This window comes from Microcebus murinus, chromosome 18, assembly GCF_040939455.1.
Source record: "Microcebus murinus isolate Inina chromosome 18, M.murinus_Inina_mat1.0, whole genome shotgun sequence".
NCBI lineage: Eukaryota > Metazoa > Chordata > Mammalia > Primates > Cheirogaleidae > Microcebus > Microcebus murinus.
In genome coordinates this window covers 2,892,656-2,914,002 of record NC_134121.1, presented here as the reverse complement: position 1 = coordinate 2,914,002, position 21,347 = coordinate 2,892,656, and the positions used below count along the sequence as shown (strand labels likewise).

General features: G+C 60.8%; 1 long non-coding RNA gene across 1 annotated transcript; it reads left to right on the top strand.

The window, feature by feature from the left end:
* Window positions 1-11,130: 11,130 nt before the first annotated feature.
* On the top strand, window positions 11,131-14,499 carry LOC142861896 (uncharacterized). The gene is made up of 3 exons (XR_012912993.1): window positions 11,131-11,471; window positions 13,637-13,895; window positions 14,005-14,499. It is a non-coding gene; the product is annotated as an uncharacterized LOC142861896 (long non-coding RNA).
* Window positions 14,500-21,347: the final 6,848 nt, after the last annotated feature.

Sequence of the window (21,347 nt, the reverse complement as noted above, 5' to 3'; positions counted from 1 at the left end):
GCGTTCTCCCAGGAATCCAGGAGAAGCCCGCCCGAGGGCTGCCTGGCGCTGAATGCACGCGTTGACTCCACCATTTCATCGCCACCTCGCAGCTTCCGCGGCCGCCGAGGCTCCTGCTGTCCGGAGGCCGCCGCGGACCGGAGCCCACGTGGCTCCGCCCCCGAGGGGTGCTAAGGGTGAGGGTCGGCTTCTGGCTACAGCAGAGGGGCTGGGTCTGCGATGGAGCTCAAAGGAGCTTGAGCACAAACCTGGGATTTTCCCGGAGTTGTGGGGGTGGGGACAAGCAAAGTGTGACGATGGCTGCCTGCATTTCCCCCCTCCACAAGGGGCTCTCGGGGGATTATAGAAGCTGGGGGGCTGGGGGTGCACAGGAAAAGGTGTTTCTACTTCTGCTGTTTGGCTTCTTCCTGGCATTCTTGCCCATGGCGAGGAACTGTCCTGCGGGACAGCTCTGCAGCCAAAGGAGAGAGGTCCCCGAAGGCCTGCGGGCGAAGCTCCTGTCTGCGCGACAGTCACCGGTCCACGCTGAGCCAGCCGCCCAGGCCGTGGTCTGCGCTGTCAGTCGATCGGGAGGTCTGCAGCGACCTTGTCCCGGCTAGTCCCCTCGTCCGGGAAGGGGCTGAGCTTCCCGACACTCTGCCCGCCCCCTTACTTGAAAATCCCCAGGAAAATCTGTTTGCAATGGGTGTTTCCGTGGCATCCAGGTCGGGGGCGCCAGGGAGGGCGAGCAGCCGCTGCAGCCTCCCTGCCACCAGGGGCGTCGGACTCCGCTCTGCTTGCTCAGCCCAGGCCCCTGGGGGGCGGGGGGACCACGCGGGATCTCGGGGCCACACGGCGGGACCCGGTGCCCCGACGGCGAGTTTGCGCTGGAGCCGGGCTGAGCCCGCCGCTGAGCTGGGGAGGAAAGGGGGGCTCCGGATCTTTTCTGGAGCTGCCTGTGCGGCGCTGGCGCAAGGAGACTTCAGGCTCCCCAAGACTGTGGGAGGGGCTGCCCCAAGCACTTCAGAAGCGCGAGGAGACCCCGGCCACCCCCTCTCCTGGCCTTTTTGCTGAAGACGACTCGGAAAGTGACCACAATACACGAGCACCCGCCGAACGCAGCAGCTCGATTCCCTCGCGCAGTTATTTTGACCTCCTGGAGGGTGGGCAGATAGGTAGAGGGGCCGACTGACTCCCAGACCCCTATTCTAAGCTCAGTGGCCCGGCCCTAGAGCACCCCTCAACTGCTAGCGGCTGTGGGCAGGGGTCCAGGTCCGCAGGAGAGCGAGTGGGCGGCAGGGAGCAGGCGGGGACAGAATCCTGGGAGTGAACCGTGGAGCCCCTGGAAGCTCCCCTGAAGTGCCCCGCAAGCCCTTCCTGGGAAACCTCCTGGGGCTGCCATCGCCATTCCTCCCCCTGTCTTGATTCCCCCAGGGAGCCGCAGGCAAGACCAGCCCGAAACCGGGGATTCCCAGAGGCTTCGTGAGGCTGGGGCCCCTGTCCCCGACTGGGGACACCCAGACCCCTACAGGGAACCCCAAGAAGGGTCGCTGGCCCATGCATTTGACTCTGCCCCCTCCCAGACAGAGTAAGGTCGCGCCCCTGGGCTGCACTGACAGGCAGAAGCCAGCCAGATGCCACCTGGATCTGGGCCCCCAGGGCCCCTCAGGGGCCCCTGAAGAGGAGCCACGCCACCTCGCCCAGCAGTCGGCCGTGCCTGGATGGGGAGGAGCTGGAGAGTGGACCCTGGACAAGTCGGGACCTTTCAAGGCTGTGGACTGGAGGAAAGAGACATGACCGCTGCCAACCCCAGAAAATAAACGGGTTTTTAAAGGAGCCCTCTCCCTGAATGGGTGCTCTGGGCACGGAGACTGCCGCCCCCGCCCACGGAGCCTAGGTCTGGGCTCTGCCGGGAAGGGGCCGCTTGTGGCTTCCCGGACCAGTCCCCGGACTCGGAAACCTCTCGACTCGGTGTGGTTTTCCAGGTCCCCGGACGAAATTTCAGATAGCCGAGGGGGGATTTACTAGTAACCGATACAAAATCTGCCCGAGCTTTGACAAAGAACTCACTTCTCCCCCTCGTCCTCGGCAGGGAAATTTGCCTTTGACTTTAGCGCTGGTGTCTGCAATATCGTGCCGGTGGCGGCGGCTCAGGGGGAGCTGAGCTGGAGGGGCCGCGCTGGGAGGGGAGGCGGCGCGGCAGCCCCGTACTCCGCCCCCACCCTCCCGGAGAGGTGGCTTTGTTTCTACGGGTGCCCCTCCGGCCTCTTTGTCCCGACTCCCAGGTTTCTGCTCTTTGTCACACGACCCGCATAGGGTCAGTTTTCATTTGGGTGGCGAAGCCCCCGACGCCCCTGAGTGCCCCCCACCCCCAGCGGACCGGACAGCCTGGGGGCTGTAGCCCAGGTTCCAGGCGGGATGACCCGGCCGGGAGCGCGGGCCGGGCGGGGACGTGGGCCCGGAGCCCCGCTTGGCCTTGGTCCTTAGGCAGGGCCCGGGTCCCCCTCGGGGCCACGCGGCGCCCGCAGGGCCGCACCTCCGCATTGCGGAACGCTGGGGTCGCGGGCGCAGCCGAAGCAGGACGTGCGTTTTCTACGACGTCGGCTGATCCACCCCCTCCCAACGCCGGGGCAGCCTCCCAGGCCCGCCCGCAGGAGCCCACCCGGCCCGGCCCGCGCGCAGTCGCCAGGCTCCGCCGGCCTGGAGATCCGCGCCCCCGGGATCCATATTTCAAATATGATCTTTGGAACCGCTTCCACCGCCGCCGCCGCCGCGCCGCGCCGCGCGCTCACAACGGCTTCGGCGTACTGTGTGTTTTATTCGGGTTTCGTTTGTACAAGGTCTTCCCGCGGCTCTCCTCTGCCCCGGAGGCGCGCCCCTCCACGCCCGCCCCTGCGTTTTGCTTTGGGGTGCCCCCGCCGCGCCCCGAAACCCAGCGGGGCCCACACACAGGGCAGATTTCTTTCTTCCTTTTCCCAACCAAGAGCTGCTGCAGTAAAACCCGGGAATGAAATAAAAATCTCTAGGCGGGCCCCGAAGTGGTCGTCAGCCGAAGGGTAACCGCCACCCCCGCTCCCCTCCCCCCTCGACCACCCTCCCAGCTCCCGGGCTCCCGGCGCGCCAAGGGTTAAGCGCGCGCCCGCGAGGGGTATTTGGCGTGGGGGGCGGGAAGAGGGGGCGCGGAACGCCCGCGGGCGGGGAGGCCGGGCTCGCGCTCCTTCCCCTTTCCCCGACCGGGGAGCAGGGGGCGGCAGATCGGAAGGGCCCAGTGCGTCTCGCCTTCCCGGCTGGCCTGGAGCCGGGTCTGGCCGCGGCCCGGAACCGCGAGGACGCTGCTTGGAGGCCGCGTCCTGCGTAGCCCGAGCGGGGGAGGGGGCGGAGGCTCGGGAGCCGCTGCCGCGCGTCGCTGGCCAGCTATCGATCCCCCCGGGGCGGGAGAGCGGGGAACCCCGCGGGACACCTGGGGGGATGTCTCCGCAGGATCGAGGGGCGAACGGAGGGGGTGTTCAGGAATCCTGTGGCCGTGGGATGGCGGCCGGGAGGGCCCAGCCAGACCGCAGCTCGGCCTGTACTACAGGGGGCGGGGGTCTGGTGGTAACACCTCGGGCACCCCCAAAATTCCATATTGTCTGCCTTGGGCCGGGGCTTTGCACACTTCCGAAGCTGAGTCTGGCCGCAGTGGAACGTCATCCCTCCCCTTCCAGGCCCCCACCCCCACCCCTCTCCCCATCCATCTCCTCCCCCCTGCCCCCACTCCATCCCCTCCCCTCTGCTCCCCATCCCTTGGGCACCCAGTCCATCTCCTCGCCCCTCACTCCCAAATCTGATAGAAATGCGTGGGTGTCCCCCCAGCCCCACCTCCAGAAAGATACCCCAGGCTTGCCCGGGAAGCCCACCTCCCCAGCTTCTCCGGGAAGGGAAGGCCGTTTCCTGGGAAGGTCCCCGAGGACCGCCCCGCCCTCCAGAGATCTCTCTGGCTCCTCACCTGCCAGCCCCGAGTGCCCAGGCGGGGCCGGGGCGGGGCGCACCGGAGCCTGCACTCGCTACGCCCTCCCCTAGGGGGCGGGCTCCCCCCGGGCTGGCGGGCGGCTCCGGGCCTGCCCGGGCGGTCCCTGCGCGCCTCTCCTCCCGGGACGGAGTCCGCACGCGGGCAAGGTGGGGGGCTCGCTGCGGTGGGGGCTGGGCGGAGGCGCCCGGAGCACCTCGTCTCCTGCGCACCCTGTCCCCTCCCCCTCGCTCCTGCTGCTGCCGCCTTTGCAGCCAGGAACGACCAGCTCCACGGGGACTTTGGACCTCAGGAGCCCCTGCACGCTAGGGCGACACGTGTCTCGGTGGGGAGGGCCGTTGTCTCCCCAAACCGGTCTTTGCCCGGCGTCCTTCCACTCCGGGGAGGAAAGGCCACACGAGGAGGAGCATACACGTGTCTTTTCATTTGAGGCTTTAAAAGGAAGTCGCAGGTCCACAGCATCACAGAGCCCCTGGTTCTGCTGCCACACAGGGCCAATAAGAAGCAAACTGGTCTTACAGGGCGAGTGTCCGCAGAAACCCAGCCTGCTCACCATAGGAACCAGGGGCGGGGGAGCCTAGAGCCAGAGCCCCGCCAGGAGCTGCTGTCTCCAAGCCAGGTTCACTAAAACAGTGTTTGCGTGGCTGAGAAGCACTGCCTCTTGGAAGTGTCTCTCAGACCTTTCTCCGCAAGGGATGTCCCTCCTGGGTTGCTGACTTAGGAAACTACAGGCCCAGGAGGCCCTCCAGGGAGGGGGAAGGGGCCCCAAGATCTAGACCTCTGGTGGAGACAGTGACCTTGAAAGAGGACAGGCACTGGGTTGGAACATTCTTGAGATTATTTAGAACCACTGGATGAAGTTCCAGATAAAATTCAGTATTTCATTTTTTTCCGGGCTCAGACGGGCGCTGGAAGAAATATTCTGAGTGTGGCAGTGGGCGTGTTCGGCTGGTGAAGGGCGTGAGTGGGCACACGTGGGGTGGGGCTGCTTCAGTCCCGGGAGGCTCAGTGCAGGGCCCGCCACACTTTTCAGGGCCCAAGAAAATGTTAATTTTTAAAAAATTGTTTATTTTTAAAATTAATTGTGGTAAAATATATACAACAAAATGTATCATTTTAACTTTTTTTTTTTTTTTTGAGACAGAGTCTTGCTCTCTTGCCCAGGATAGAGTGCCGTGGCGTCAGCCTAGCTCAAAGCAACCTCAAACTTGTGGGCTCAAGCAATCCTCCTGCCTCAGCCTCCTGAGTAGCTGGGACTACAGGCATGCGCCAGCATCCCCCGCTAATATTTTATATATATTTTTAGTTGCCCTGCTAATTTCTTTGTATATTTAGTAGAGACGGGGTCTGAGCTCTTGCTCAGGCTGGTCTTCTGGCACTCCTGACCTCGAGCGATCCTCCCGCCTCAGCCTCCCAGAGTGCTAGGATTATAGGAATGAGCCACCACACCTGGCCCATTTTAACAATTTTTAAGTTTATAGGTCAGTGGCATTAAGTACATTCACAGTGTTGTACAGTCATCACCACCTTTTATCTCCAGAACTTTTTCACCTTCTGTCTCAATGACTTTGACTACTCTAGAGACCTTGTGAATGGAATCACACAATATTTGCTTTTTTGCGACTGGCCTGTTTCACTTAGCATAAAGTGCCTAAAGTTCATCCTGGTATAGCATATGTCAGAATTTCTTTCCCTTATGAGACTGAATAATAGTCCATTGTACGTATATATAATTTCTTTCAAAATAGGAAGAAAAAAACCTTTAGGTCAAAAAGAATGTTTTAATATATAACATGGATGTGTTCAATTTTATACCAATGCAGTTGTAAAATGTAATTTTTAACATGTTTTTGTGGAGGAAGAAGCCAAAGTTGGAACATAGTCTTGTTCTGGGTGGGGGGGAGAGTTTTGAGAACTCGCCTCTGGGGAGACTGGTGGATGGGGCCACCGGCTTGGCCCGTGGACGGCTTTCGGCAAAGCAGCTGTTGGCCCCAGACTGATGGCCCTGGGGGCCCAGAGCCCACCTGAATACCTGCCCTGGTACATGTGGGCGTCCTCGGGCCAGCTCTCGCTTCAGAACGCTGGCTTCTGCTCGACGCTGCTAAGATACAAAGCACGTCAGTGAAACAAGGAAGACCAGGAGAGGAACACACAAGGCCGGCCTTTCTTCCCCGGTTTTATGTGAAGAGTTCAATTCCGTGGAGCTCTGAACCAGCCCTGGCACTAGGAACCCTCCCGGATGTCCATCTGGCCTGTGTCAGCGAGCTGATTGCCCTGCGATTTGACAGTAATGGTTATAATGGGGCGATTTTATATTCTTGGACTCATTCGGATGGGAAGGTTCAGAGATGGACCCGTGTTCCCCACCCCCCACCCCCGGGCTGGATACTGGTGCTTTCTTTGATTCTAAAGAAATGGCAGAATCTCGTGGAAGAAGGGCTGTATGGAGAAACGGTCCTTTTTGGACCCGTTGGTGGATTGCTGGGTTTTCCTTTGTTCAGCCTGGAGACCAAGGACTAGCACCGCAGAAGCCAAGAAATGCCGCGCAGAACCAGAGAAGCCCTGCGGCGGAAGCCTGTGTGGGAGAGACGTCTTTCTCAGGATGTTGAAGAGCAGCTCCAGCTGTACCCGCGCGGGGCGTCTGCGGCCGGCTCCCTCCCACCCACGCTGCCGACGTGACTTTCCCTCTCCTTCTTGCTTAGCCAGCGGGCGGCGAAGGTACCTTCCCATGTGCGCTAAGCCCGGCTCTGCCTTCTTTCCCCAGATGGGCCCTGACAGACAGACAGGCAGACGGGCAGATGGGCGCGGATGCAACGCTGCAGGTGCCAAGCGACAGAGCCAAGGGGCACTGGCTGGGGCCCTGGTCATTTCCCGCTGGCTTCTCTGCCGGACCCAGGAGAGCCACGCCCACCTCTGACCTCGCACATGGCGAGAATCACGAAGAAACGCTGTGGCACCTGTGTGTGTCCCGGAGGACGCGTCCCCGCGCTGGGCCAGCCCTGGCGTTCCAGAAAGGCAAGGCTGACGCATGCAGCCCGCAGAGCTGTGCACGCCGCCGCTGAGCGGCATTGATTACGCCACTGTCGTTTTTCATGTCGCTCATTAGAAGCCCGATTAGCAGCAGTGCACGCCAGCGATTTCCCGCTCGAGTCAGACCCGCTGGTCCCACGGGGGCGTCACTGGACCTGCCACCTGGGGGTCTGCGTGTCCTCCCCCTGGGGCACGCTAGGGTTATAGATAGAAGGGCACCCACCTGACCACCGCAGCCCCAGGCAAACAAGAGCTTTCTCGTGAGGTCCTGGGACTGGGGGCAGCAGGAAGGAGGAGGCTGCCTGGTGCAGAGTGGGTGTGGGGCTGTGCGTTGGGCAGGGAGGAGGAGTCCCCCACCTTTGCTGGTGCCTGTGTGGCCCCGTCCCTGCACGGGGGCCTTGCACAGGCTGGGAGACATGGAAATGCGCCTTTAAGACCAACGCAACGCCAGAAGGTAGAGACACTCACGCAGGAGCCGGGCTCCAGGTTGCCAAGGTGAACCCGTCAATAGAGTATTGAACAGGCCCGTGCGCCTGGCCGTAATTGTCTGTTTCGAAACAGCCGGCCTCTGGTCCCCTCGCTGGGCAGGGGCCGGGCTGGGCAGGAGCGTCTGGGAGAGTGAGCAGCAGCTTTCTGGAACAGAACCCGCCAGAACCCCGCTCCTCCCTCCCCAGGACACGTTCGTCTGAAACCTAAGAGACCTAGGAAAGCTTTCTTTCCTTGCTCACTCCTACCTGGGCTTGTGACTTGAAGTGACACAAACAGCATCCCAGCCTGCCGGAACTTGTCCGCCCTCTATCAGAGGACCCTGCTCTCCAGGGACCTTCTCACCAGACTTTCCCAACTCCCTGCCAGACAAGGCCCGTGGGCTGTCCGTTAGCTCTGCAGGACAAAATGACAATGTGGGGCCCCTTACTCAATAATTATCAATAATTTCAAGATGGCGGCGCATTCAACTGGCCTGGGGCCATTCTGATCTCGGCCGGTGGGGCTGCACAGGCTCCACACCCACAAAACCAGCCCTGTCCCCTCCTGCGGGGCTCACCGCCCCTGTCTCTCCGTGGATGTCCTGCTCCTGTCTGGTCTCAGCTTCCCTCCGGGTCTCTCGGCCTCTGGCCTCCCGCCCCCAGCAGACTGGCTCACTCCAGCAATCAGAGTCCTCAAAAGAGGTGAGCTGCCCCATTAATCTTTGTCATCCCTGTTGGGGGAAACTCCAGTGGTGGCCCCCGGGGTCAGGGGTCCTGCTCTGGCCCAGATGACCAGGCCGGCGCGGCAGTGGGCAGAGTCAGGACAGGCCAGGGGCAAAGCAGGCATCTTGATGTGTGGCCTCGTTGGTCCATAAGCCTGCTAGGACCCCCCAGCTGTGGTGTGTGCACACTCAGTCACCCCCTCCCAGCTACACGCACCCTTGCTTCTCCACTCCACCGCATGCGCCTCCCAGGCCGGCTGCAGCTGAGTGAGCAGCTCACTCATGCGGTGGAGACACCCCTACATGTGGGGTGTACCCCAACTCGTCTGCTCCTTCCAGACAGCTTTTGTCTTCACCTCTGTCGTGGGAGCCCCCTTGGGTCCTGGGTCCTAACGCCCGATGTGGTGTCTCCACTCCTCCCAGCTGGCCCCGCCAGCTACTGGTCAGAGGTCCAGACTCCAGGGGCTTGGGCCTGATTGGACTCTCAGACGTGGCCAGTCGGGGCAGTTGAGATGGGGGGATGCGGGGTGCGTCAGACACCTGTCTGCATCCCCCTGCCACATGGAAACAGGAGAATAGAGTGGTTAGAGCCAGACTGGCCCAGGATTCTCCTAGCATCCCCACCTGCTGCCTGTGTGACTCCAGGCCTCAGTTTACTCATCTGCAAAAAGGAGATGAGACCTTCTCAGCTCAGCACCCTACAGAGTCCTCCAAGGCCCCACCTCAGGTGTCCCCATTGCTCCCTGGCTTCCTTTCCTGCCACTCCCTCCCTAGCACACTCTGCTCCTGGCACACGGGCTGCTCCTCTGGTCCTCACACATGCCCGGCGTGGTGCTGCCTCGGGGCCTTTGCACGGGCTGTGGCCACAGCCTGGAGGGTTCTTCCTCACACACCTGTGTGGCTCCCTCCTTTTCACTCAAGTCTTCGCTCGGATGTCAGCAATGTCAGCAATGAGCTGAGTCCAACCACCCTGTCTATGGTCCCACCCTGCCCCCGCCGGCATTGCCAGTCCCGTTTCCTGCTCCGGCAGCACCTTCTCCCCCCAACAGACAATATCATCTGTGTGCTGGTGACATTCCTTGTCTGTGTCTCTCGCCGGAACTGAAGAACCTCAAGGGCAGGGACCTGCTGAACACCCTTCTCTGCTGTGTCCCCAGCATCTAGAACAGTCTCTGGCACGACACAGATGTCCGGAAAACATCTGTCAAACCAATGTTGGACAAATAGGACTTTTGTGAGGACCGAGATGAGTTTACGCAGCCAGCAGTGTGCTGGAGCTAGAGCCTACTGGCTTGCGAGAGCCGTTGGCCACATTGTCAGAAACTCTGCGACCAGTTGTTAAACACAGCCATTATCAAAAATGAAATAATTTAAATTTGCAGCGAAAGAAATTATATTAAAAATAAAGGTAATAAATGCTCAAAACTCCCTCTTTCCTAGTTATGTTAAACATTTTACTGTTAACATGTTCTTGAGGTTGTTTATGCGTATTGCATCTGTATGTTGCAAACACCACGTGGCACAAGTAGCGTTCAGTGGGGTCACCGTGGTTGCTTGAGATCAGCCGTGGTGGGAGTGTTTACACCACAGCAAGCAGCAGACGCTGCAAATCCTGGTTCAATTTATGGTTTTGTTGACTGTCTAGATAGTCTAGTGACAGACAAAATGTCAATGATGCAAATTAAACTTCAAAGTGTGTCCTGTCTGTAGCCCTTACGTTGTGAATAGCACAAAAAAAAACTGAGGAAATGCTCTTCCAGTATTGTAAAACTATTAGCTGCTTCATCAAAGACGTCACTGGCATCATTACAAACAAGTGAAGTTTGACCTATTCCTTCATTGTTTCACTTTCCCTTTCCTGGTTAACTGAAACGAGAATATCAGTGCCCCTTCAGGCGAGAACTACACTCATTTACCAAGGACAAGCCCAGGCTGGGAACTGATCCGAGAGTTTGGCAAAAAGCAGTGAGAACGGCCTGTGATTCCGTTGGTTATATGGCGCTGACAGTGAAGAGTGTTGTATGTTTCATTATAATTTGTAAATTGCGTGCTATGCATCCTTTGTATCAGTAATATTAATAATAAACAATTAGACATATATGCATGCATACTTTCCCCACCCCCACCCCGCCCCAGAGAGCCAGTTGCGACTGCTAAACATTTAGTAGCACCTCAGACAGGGACCAGCCCAGAGGAAGCATTTAGATTATTGTAAATATTGTAATAAATGAAATGAACACTAAAGTGGGGCTGAGGCTGAGGGCACTAATTCAGCCCCATAGGTAGCCAGCCCCCCAGAAGGCAAGGACACAGGAGAGAGACCAGGCTGAGGGCACAGAGCAGGTGTCAGTGGACTGGGACTGCAGGTGGCAGGAGCCATGGCTTATTAGACATGGCCACGGCAACGCCCAGCCAGGCCTGTACACGATGCCCTTCAGCTGCTTCTCCCAGGGTAAGACGCTCCTTCATGCAGGGCACAACCCCCTGGTGCCCGGCCCCCGGGCACTGTCCTGAAGGCAGAGGGCCCCAGGCCCCTGGACGAATGCCACACTGTCCTTGGGCCTGCCCACTGCTGCTGCTTCCTCTCTGTCCTCCTTGCTGTTAGGGGACCTCGTGTCCTCAGACTGACCGGGTCCACTTCCCCAGCCTCTGCATCTGCTAAGCCCAAGGAGGGGCTGGTCCAACCCAAGCCCCGACCCTCCTCCTGCTGTTGGGAAGGAATTATCCTTTTTTCAGTTTGTTTTTAAAATATGTTTGCATGAAGCGTGCTTCAGTTGGGGTGGCCAGGGAAGGCCTCCCTGAGGAAGGCGCGTGTGAGGTGCAGCCTGGATGTGGGGGAGGAACCAGGCGCGTAACCATCCAGGAGGAATGACCAGGAGGTCATTCCAGGGAGCTGGGGCAGTGGGTGCAAAGGCCACAAGGCCGGCACCAACTGAACTCATTGGAGGACCAGAAGGAAGGCAGGGGGCGGGGCCCAGGCTGGAGCAGGAGGAAGGAGACTGGATTCCCGTTGCTTTGGGAAGCCTTTGGAGATTTTGAGCAGGGCAGTGGGGAGCCAGGTGGCAACGGCAGGCCCAGCCCCTGGGCCACATTGCACTTCCCAGGACTGGAGGAGGAGCCTGCGGGGTCAGCGTGTGCTGGGGGGAGACAGCAACCGGGCAGCGCCCCCTCCGATGGGCTTGCCCCACCAGCGAGGCGCCTCGTCAGGAGGACCACCTACCTCTCCCTCTGAGGGGCGCGGGTCTGGAGGCCTGAAAGCCAACGACGGTAAGGAGAGGGCTCGGGACAGACTCCGGCAGCCAGGCTGCATAGGTTCTCGTCCCAGCTGGGCCGTTGACTCACCCTGTGACCTTGAACAACCGGTTTCATCTCCCCATGCCTCAGTTTCCCCTTCTGAAACCAGGGCTAAGGATAAGATGGTCGGTAGTCATGGAGGTGAACTGGATTCCTCAGCAAAGCGCTCGGCACAGCGCCGGGCACGGGTCCGTGTGCAGCACACGGTAGCCGCTGCTGCTGCGTTGATTGCTTTCATCGTCACTACTGAGACCAGGGAGCGCCCAGGGCAGCCAAGCCCGGCCGGAACCCCTGCCCAGGAAGCCAGTCACACGTCCCTGTTGGCCGGAGGGTGGGCTGGGGAGTCTGTGGCCAGGGCCTCCTGGGTCGCGCCCACTGGGATAAAGTCTGCCGGAGATGGCCCTGCCCCTCCCCAGTGGCTGAAGAGTTCCCCCGGCCAGTTGCTGGCCTTCCTGGGACCTCGGAATGTGACCTTGTTTGGAGCCAGCGTCTTCGCAGGTGTAATTCAGGTGGGGCTCCAGAGACCAGAGCACCCCAGGTTAGGGTGGGCCCTAAATCCAGCGGCGAACAAGACTGAGAAGGAGTCTGGCACCTGGACTTACGATCTCTGGTCTTCAGAACTCAGAGAGAACAATTTCTGTGGTTTTAAGCGCCAGGTCTGGGGGTGTCTGCCGTGAGCCTCACCTCTGGTCCCGGCGTAAGTCCTGCGTCCTTTCCTCGCCGGTGGAGACAGAAGGGCCGCTGCGCCGGTCTCCCGAGTGCCGGCCGTGGGCCCGGCGTCGTGATGGGGCTTCTCATGTCATTTCCACGCCGAACCTGCGAACTCTCCGTTGTTATCCACATGCAGATGAGGGGACACGCGTGACACGGCCCTGACCTGGCCCTGAGAACACGGGAGGACACGCAGAGAGAGAGGGGTGACTAGCCCCGGAGCCGCTGCTTGCGTCTGCCCTGCAGGACTCCGGAAAGCAGCCACTCGGGGAGGCACGCGGGCACGCACGGGGACTTAGCATGGGAGCCGGCGCTCAGCTACGGAGGGGAGAGGTCCCAGGGCCTGCCGCCTGCGAGCTGGAGGGCCGGGAAGCCAGCTGTGGGACTCAGGGTGGGTCTGAAGGCCCGAGAAGCAGGCGCTCCGATGTCCGAGGGCAGGGGAGGCGGGTGTCCCGGCTCCGGAAGAACCGCTCTTTCTCTTCCTTCCGTCCTATTAGCATCTGGCCCCACGGATCGGTGATGCTGACCCGCGCTGGGGGGGTCTCCTTTCCTCCTCTACTGATCAAAGTGCCAATCTCTTTGGGACACACCCTCAAAGACACACCCAGAAATAATGTTTTACCTGCTACCTGGACAGCCCTCAGCCCCAGCTCCTATATATCTACACCCGATTAAATAAAGCGAATCATCCCATCACCAAAATGCCCCGAGTGTGCAACATACAGCTGAGTGGAAGAAGCAGTTCACCAAAGGGATGAAGCGCGATAATGTTTGAAACCCCATAGTCCGCCGGGCGGGGGCAGTCCCAGCCACCCAGGAGGCCGAGGCAGGAGGATGGCTTGAGCACAGGAGTTCGAGACCAGCCTGGGCAACATATTGAGACCCCCGTCTCTAAAACAAAACAGAATAAACCCATAGTTCTCTCTGAACACACGTGACAGGTCCGGAGAGAGATTTCCTGGGGCCGTTCTCTGCCTGCCCCCCCCCCCCCCACGGCTCTGCCCTGGTCCAGCCCTCACCACCAGGTGCCCGGAGCAAGACACCTGCGGCCCTGGTCTCTCAGCTCCCTCCCCTAATCTGCCTCAAATACCCTCTCAGTACTTCTTCCCTCCCAAGCTGCCCAATTCCCTTGTCTGAGCACCAAAGACCTTCTCCTGGCACCCACCTCCTGCCCAGGTCCTCCTCTTAGCCTCGTGTCTGCTCCCTGCTCCCCTCGGGGAAGCCCTGTCCCAGCTGGGCAGCCTCTCTGCAGCCCACCTTTCAGTTTCCGGCCTGCTCAGGGGGTGCCCCTTCCCTTTCAGGGGAGGGAGCTGGGGGACAGTCCCCTCCGGAGCAACCCTGCATCCCAAGCATGGCTTTGAGGCCCTTTACTCACATCTTGGTTCCTCACAGGAGCCCTGACATCTAATTTTATCTCCACTTTACAGATGGGAAAACTGAGGCTCGGGCACCGACTGAATGGCCTCACTCGGCGGCCGGGTGTCCGGTTTGGGGTTGCAGACAACGGGGCTCCCCGGTCTGTGCCTTCCCAGTCACCCGGCTCCTGCTGGGTGCCCGGCACCTCGTGTCCAGCCGCTGGCCAGCCGGTCCCCCTGCCCCGCGTGAGCTCCCCCTCCACGCCGGCACTCACATCTGCGGCTCTCGTGTTGACACTTCACCCCGCCGCATGGGACGGCGACTTGACCGGTGGGTGTCTGTGTGTGCGTTCATGCCTTATCTCCTCCGCCGGCCTGTAAATTCTGGGCTGGCGGGACGTGCCTGCCATTTCTCCTTTATCTCCTCGCGTCCCCGGCAGGCTCTCAGGCACCCGCGTGGGGACCCTATTTGAAGGAATGTGTAACATGTGGAGTAAACAGCGCCGCCGACCATGGAGGATGCCTTGGCAGGGCGTCGCAGCGCCAGCTACGTCCTGACCTTTGCTCTCGGCGCGTTGCGAAACGCCTCCTTCCGTGCTCCCAAGGGGCTGGGGCGGACATGGAGGCGCCCGCGTGGCCGAGGAGACTCACAGGGGCCAGGTGACTTGCCCTGCTGCCCTCTGCCCTCCTGCGACTGTGCAGAGTGGTAGGCCTTTCTATTTTTGGCGGCAGCCAGGGGCGGCGCTGACCCATGGAAATATCAAATGAGCCACTCGACGGATTTGGACACATTAAAAAAGTGAACAAACAAACAAACAAACAAACAAAAAAACCCCAGGCAGTGTTCATTTTAATAGCATATCTTATTTTAGCCTAGCATATCCAAAATATTTTCATTTCGACGTCGGATTGGCATAAAACTTATTAATAAGATATTTTACTTTGTTGTTGTTCTAAGTCTTGGGAATCTCTGTGGAGTTTGCCCGTGACGGCCCCTCTCCACTGGGACCCCCTGAAACCCAGGTGCCCTGTGGCCACGTGTGGCTTGTGGCCTCCGTGATGGGCAGCACGGGTTTGGGGCGAGATGGGATGACGTCCAAGTCCAGGTGGAGCAAACTCCTCTGGAACCTTCCGTTATGTCCCTGGAAGCCCCCGGGGCCCGAGGCGGCCAGTGTCTGTGGTCATGGGGTCATTTGTGCATCTGTGTGGCCGGCCCGGCATCGGCTTAGCTCGGGGGCTTCCTCCGGGCCCAGACAAGTACAGACAGAGAGAGCAGCCTCCAGCCCGCCTCCCCGGGAGGCCCACCCAGGTGGACTTAGAAAATGCGATCAGAGGCAGGATGGGAGGGATGTCGAGCCGGGTCCCTGGATCCAGAAGGTCACATCAATAATGTGTCATCCACTCGCCAGAGCTCACCGCGGGGCTCCCGCCCTGGGAGACGGCGTCCTGCAAGGGCCTGTGAGGCTGGCTGGCCGGCAGGTGTGGCCGGGCTTGGGTTTCCTCTGGGGGAGGGTTTCTTCCTCCCCTCGAGCATCCCGGGCCTGGGCTTCGGTTTCGGGCGGTGAAGCCGCTGATGTCAGCGGCCGGCGCCTCCAGGTGTCTGTGGCCTCCCCTGGAGGAGTCTGCGGATCGTTTCGGTGGATGCCCTTTGCCGGCAGCTGAGGGTAATTACGGGCTGCGTCCTTGCAGACCGGTCTGCGCATGTGTCTCTCGCAGGGCTGGTGGCCCGGCCGGCCGGGGCGGCCTCTGCGCCTGCAGCTGCTTGGTGAGATGTGACGAGCTGGGACTCCGAGGGGGGCCTTCCCTTGGCGGCAGCCGGGGCCTGGGACCGAAATGCCAAAGCCCTCTGTGGCAGAGAGGGCCGGGCCTGCGGGGCTCCTGCCATCGGCGGGGCTGTGCTGGGGGTGTGGACCTCCCACCGCCAGGCACAGACTCTGCCCCCAGGGGCTCTGCCCATCCCCGGGGGTCCCTGTGCTTGTCCTCTGTCCCTCCGTGTCTGTCCTCCTGTCCTGGTTGAGCAAGTTCCACCCACCAGCCTCGGGGTCCTCCAGCCACGCCAGGTCCCCTGCCCTCGCTGGGGTGTGTTCCGGCTGCTCCTGGGTGCTTGCCGCCGGGGTGTCTGAGGTGCTGGCGGAAGTGTCCCCCACCTGCCCCCAAATTAATGACCCCAGAACGCGACCTTGTTTGTAATCAAGTTTAGGTCACAGTGGACTAGGGTGGGGGCCCTTAACTCAATATAACTGGCGTCCTCGTAAGAAGAGAAAGACTCGGGTGCAGGGCACGGACACACAGGGAAGGGCGTGTGAAGTGGAGGCGGAGGCTGGGATAGTCCATCTGCCAGCCGAGGAGCACCAAGGGCTGCCGGGAGCCCCGGAAGCTGCAGGAGGGAAGGACTGTCCTCGTGAGTGCGGCCCCGCGGCACCTGGATTTTGGACTTCGGGCCTCCGGGAGGTTCAGAGAATCAACTATCGTTGTTTAAGCCACCCAGCTTGTGGTCATTTGTCACGGCAGCCCTAGGACGCCCCTCGCCTGGGCTTGGCTGCAGGACTAGGAGAGTCCCGCCTCTGCCCCTGCTCTCGGGGCACCCCGGGCCTCCCCGGGCCTCCCAGGCCGTGGCTGAACCCGGCTCCGTGTGCAGGATCCCTGAGCTTGCACATTTTCAGGATCCCAAAGGATTTATCTGAGCTCACCAGACGCGATCACAGCCAAGCCGTGACCCGCACTTGACAAGTGATGCAATCGAGCCTGACTCTTGACAGTGTTTTCGGGAGATTAATCCGGCAGCCGAGGGCGGGGTGGACGAGAACAGGCAGACCAGAGCAGGTTAGGGCAGCAGGACCTGCCGAAGCTGTCAGCACCCGAACCAAGGTGACGGGGTGGTTAGAGGTGACAGTCCCTGGGAACCGGCCGAGGGCAGAGTGTGCCCGACAGCCTGGGCACTGTGGCCCGGCAGGAAGGTCAGCAGGCGGAGCCGAGGGGGCCCGGCCAGCCAGGAGGACGCTCCGTGGGCCACTGGCAGTGCCAGCAGGGAGGGCTGTGTGGCGTGGTGGTGAGCGGCCACCTGTGCCGCAGCCTTGGCTCCGCCCTGCCCGCGGGTGGGGTCCTGGCCTCAGTTCCTCGTCTGTGAAACGGGCCCCACATGGCCCAGCCCGGCCCCGCAGGGCGAGGTGCAGGAGGACGGTGCCCAGCTGCTGCCGTGGCCGTGCTGTGGAGAGCAGTCTGGAGCGTGGAGAGGGTCGCTCTCTGTGGAAAGCAGAGGGAGGAAGCTCGGGAGGCCGGAATGTCCGGGAGGGCAGGGAGGAGACGGTGCCACAGCCAGCAAAGGAGAAAGGGCTGGGAGACCCAGGCGAGCGGAGGGCCCTGGGGACGGAGCCTGGCTAGAGCACCACCACTGACCGGGCGGAGCAGACTCGGAGTTCCCGAGGGATGGGGCTGGGGTACACACGGGCACACACACATGCACACGGGCACACACAGGCACACACACATGCACATGGGCACACACAGGCACACATACATGCACATGGGCACACACATGCACATGGACACACATACATGCACATAGGCACACACCGGCACACACACAGGCGCACACATGTACATGGGCACACACAAGCACACACACACGCGTGTGCAGGCAGCAAGACTGCTTACTGCCCATGTCAGTGCAGACTGCCAGAGAGGAAGTGAGGGAAGGGCCATCCGGGCGGAGGGTGGCTGGGGATGGTGCGCGTGTCCCCCTGACGGCAGAGACAGGTGTGGGGCAGCAGCAGGAGTGGGAAGGATTAACATGGGGGGAAGTGGGCTGCGGGGAGCTGAGACAGGGTCTGCTCGAATAGGGGCAGGCCGGTGGACAGTCCTGAGGCCGGCGTGCAGCACCGAGGCCCAGGCCCCGTGCCCTGGCATGCCAGGGCAGTGAGGAGGCACTCACCCTGGCCGTGGTCTTTCCAGAAAAGCCAAAGACAAGGTGGTCTGTTGGGGGGAGGGGCCGGGCCTGGCAGAACCTGCAGGGGCAGAGGCTGCACGAGCCTGCCCTGTCCCTGGTGGGGACCTGCCACCTGCCACGGGTGGACACAGCGGCGGCTCAGGCCGAGGGCTCGGCCTGGCTGGTGTCCAGGGGCTGAAGGCCTGAGTGTTGGTCTGCACAGGCTGGAAGTGGCCCAACTCCCCCTCCCGCCCCGCCCGTTGGGCGTCCCAGGCCGCCAGCAGAGAGCTCTGAGCTGAGCGTGCCGGGACCACGGCCCGCGTCTCTCCACGGCATGCATCTGCACAGAGGTGCCCGGAGGGACGGTCACTCCGTTGTCATCACCTCGGGGCCGTAGCCTTCTGGTGATTTTTATTTTCTTCCTTTGCTCTTTTGTGGTTTTACATTTAGTTCACAGTCACCACTCACTGTTTTCTCCAAAAACAATAGAGCCACGGAGCGCCTCCTCCCCAGCAGCCCCTCGTAAGGACGAGCTGGAAGGAGGAGTTTTTCTGCCTGTGCGGAGCGTCTCGCAGGTTCTGAGAAGAGGGATGGCTTCTCTGAGCCTGGTGGGTCCTGGGGGGACCATCGGCACCACCCCTGGACGCGACAGCCCCCCAAGCCCTTCCCAACCTTAATCACAGTCCGCACCTGCCCAGCCACCTGCCTGGCTCTGCCCTGCGGCCCCTCCCCGCTTGTGGCTGCGGGACCTCACCCCTCCTGCCCTCCCAGGAGGCAGCACCTCCGGCCAGAGGGCTTCGCTCACAAGCAAAGGCACTGGCAGGCCTCCCGTGACCCCACGACCCTCTCTGGCCACTGCCCTGATTTCTCTGCTCCCTCCACTTTCTCTTCTTTTCTTTTCTTTTTTTTTTTTTTTTTGACAGAGACTCACTTCTCTTGTCCAAGCTAGAGAGCCGTGGCATCAGCCTAGCTCACAGCAACCTCAAACTCCTGGGCTCAAGCGATCCTCCTGCCTCAGCCTCACAAGTAGCTGGGACTACAGGCAGGGGCCACCATGCCCGGCTAATTTTTTTCTGTATATTTTTTAGTTGGCCAATTAATTTCTTTCTATTTTTAGTAGAGACGGGGTCTCGCTCTTGCTCAGGCTGGTTTCGAACTCCTGACCTGGAGCAATCCGCCCCCCTCGGCCTCCCAGAGTGCTAGGATTACAGGCATGAGCCACCGCGCCCGGCCTTCCCTCCACTTTCTCATTCCGTCTCCCAGGGCGGGTCTGGGCACTGGACGTGATCAGGGGTCCCCGGGCCATCCTCACGTGTGGCCGAGCGGAGATCCACCCAGCCCACAGCCTTCCAGAATAGCACCCATCCTCGTTGCCTTAACCGACGGCATGCTGGTAAATGTTTAATGATCGGCTCTGGAGGATGGGGACAAAAAGCCCATGTGTGTCCCGTTAGCCAATCTCCCTGGTGTGAATGTCCCCACTGTGCCGTTCAAGCTACCAGTGTGAAGTGTCCTGGCCAGCACGGTCCTGGAAAGGCCACAGCCTGGCACAGCTCCACCTGCCGGGGGGTCTCCCGGGCCCCGCTCTGGTCCCTGCGCTGGCTCACCTGCCCCTCTGGAAGCTGGCCGGGCCGTGGATGAACATCCGCTTTGACGCCTGCCTCGGAGGGAAAGATGAGGGGCCTGCACTGGGCGGCTGGCAGGGGCAGACAGGGCCCCGCTTTACAGTTTTGCAAAGCTCTGTGACGATGTCAGACTGGAGTCTGCAGCGATGTGGCCCTGAGCACACAGCTCCAGTCCTCGTGCCTGAGCCTCCCGAGGGACGGGTCCCAGGCCGGGGGTGGTCTGCGGTGGCTGGCTGGCACTCAGCAGCTATTCTGCGCCTGCCCCCTGTGGACAGAGGGCAGAGAAGGGCGTTTCTCAGACTTCCAGGCCTGAGCCGGCACGTTCCTGGGGAGGTGGAGAGTGGTACACGGGGGCCCACCTTTTCCCTGGCACTCGGGGTGCTGGGCAGTGTTCTGGGGCCAGTCACTGGCTCTGGGGGTGCTGGGAGGCAGGTGAGGGTGTCCATTTTGTGGCCAGCATGGATCTAGCAGGTGTGGCGGGTCACAGCCACGACAGGCTGACCACCCCCAGCCCCACGACAGGCTGACCAGGTGTTCTGGAGCCAGCGGCCCCACCCCCACCCTCCCGATGTGGCAGAGATGTGGGCCCCTGGTGAGTCCACCTGGGGGTGTCTTGGGAATCAGCTTGGAGGCCCAGGGCGCCGCAGTCTTCTTCTTCTGCAGCCCTCCCGGTGATTCGCGACCTCCTACGCTCGTTTTCTGCCATAGGTGGCTGGAGCGGCTTCCTTTTTCTGTCTGAACCCTGGCCTTGGTCACCTGGAATCCTTATGACTTGTGGCCTTCGTCTGAGTCCTGGGGCCTCCAGCTCCACAGGGTAGGGGGTGTTCTTTTGTCGTAGCGGAAATTGGTTGTATGTGTTAAGAAATGCAGACCCTGAGCTGGGACTGTGCCATCTTTTCAATAGGTCCACGCACCTGGCAAACACGCACCTGGAGAACACGCACCTGGCGAACACGCACCTGGAGAACACACACCTGGCAAACATGCACCTGGCGAACACGCACCTGGCGAACATGCACCTAGAGAACATGCACCTGGCGAACATGCACCTGGAGAACACGCACCTGGCAAACATGCACCTGGAGAACACGCACCTGGCGAACATGCACCTGGCGAACACGCACCTGGCGAACATGACCTGGAGAACATGCACCTGGAGAACACGCACCTGGCAAACATGCACCTGGAGAACACGCACCTGGCGAACATGCACCTGGAGAACACGCACCTGGAAGAACTGCAGTCACCGCAGCACAGGGTCTTGGAGGGAGGGGACGCCTGTGTGCAGCGGCCGTGGACCCTAGAGGAACGCTGCCAAGCCCGTGCCCCAGAGTGTCCCCACCGAGCTCCTCCCAGACGCCCCTCCCCCGTGACTTCACGCGTGATCTTAACGACCTGGCGGAGGGAGGACGAGAGGGACGACGCAGAAGTGAGACTGGCTGCTGGGCAGGCGGACGGCGGTGAGTAATGGCAGTTGACAGCGCGGAGGAAACTGAAAACTATAAAAACAAACGCAGCGCCAGAACGCAAAACCATAACCAGGTCGGGGGAGGGGGTTGCCGGGTCCGGAAGTGCAGCGTGGCCCCCACCCTGGGGCCCTGAGGTTGTCACCACCTGAGGTTGTCACCAGCCCTGCCGTGCTGTGAAGGCCACACCCCAGACCCGTCAGGGAAACGGCCGACTGCGCCGGGCCCTGCGGTGGGGCAGCGCCATCAGCCCCCACGCACCCTCCGGGGACCTTCGAGAGGTGCCGGGCGGGAGGACGAGGCGGCGTGGATTTTTGCCTTTGTTTGGAATTCGGTCGCTCCTTAACAATGCAACAGTGTCTAAAGAGACTGTCCACATAAGTGACTGTTTTATGAAATACATATTTTTATCATAAAGTAATACATGTTTACTAAAAAATACTGGAAAATGAATATAGAAAGGAAGGAAGGAAGGAAGCCTATAATCTATGACCCAGAGACGGTCACTGCTGACCCTTGGGGATTTCCTTCCAGTCTTTCTCCGTGCCTGTCTCTCTTCTGTCTCCGTCTCAGGCTTGGTTCGTGTCTATATCTGGGTTGCTCTCTCTCTCTCTCGCTCGCTCTCTATGTGAATATATTTTCAATTTTAAAAACAGGCCAGGCTTGGTGGCTCATGCCTGAAATCCCAGCACTTTGGGAGGCCAAGGTAGGAGGATCACTTGGGGCCGGGAGTTCAAGACCAGCCTGGGCAACATAGTGAGACCCTG